This window comes from Centruroides sculpturatus, unplaced genomic scaffold, assembly GCF_000671375.1.
Source record: "Centruroides sculpturatus isolate CEXI.00-Female unplaced genomic scaffold, Cexi_2.0 scaffold1073, whole genome shotgun sequence".
NCBI lineage: Eukaryota > Metazoa > Arthropoda > Arachnida > Scorpiones > Buthidae > Centruroides > Centruroides sculpturatus.
Window position 1 is genome coordinate 199,639 of NW_019385431.1, and position 362 is coordinate 200,000.

Below are 362 nucleotides of genomic sequence, written 5' to 3' on the forward strand. Positions count from 1 at the left end.
GAGTGCCTTGTCAATATAGATGTTCACAAAACGATCAGGCAGAAGAATTAATCTTACTAAAAGAATTTCTTTTACGGTTGACCATTGCTTTCGGAGAAAATGGACCAAACCACTTTACACCTTAAAAAAATCTATCAAAGGCTATAATTCAGGCTATAAAACCTTATATATATATATATATATATATATATATATACTACTGATACAAAAGATCAGAAGATGCTGGAGAGCAATAGAGGATAATTAAAATAGATGAATAAGATCAAGAGATGATTACGTTCTTGCTGCCAGCATTAAAAATTAAGCTGTATTAATTCAATTATTTCCCTTTGTTAAACGCTTAAAAATCTCTTGTAAAGTTA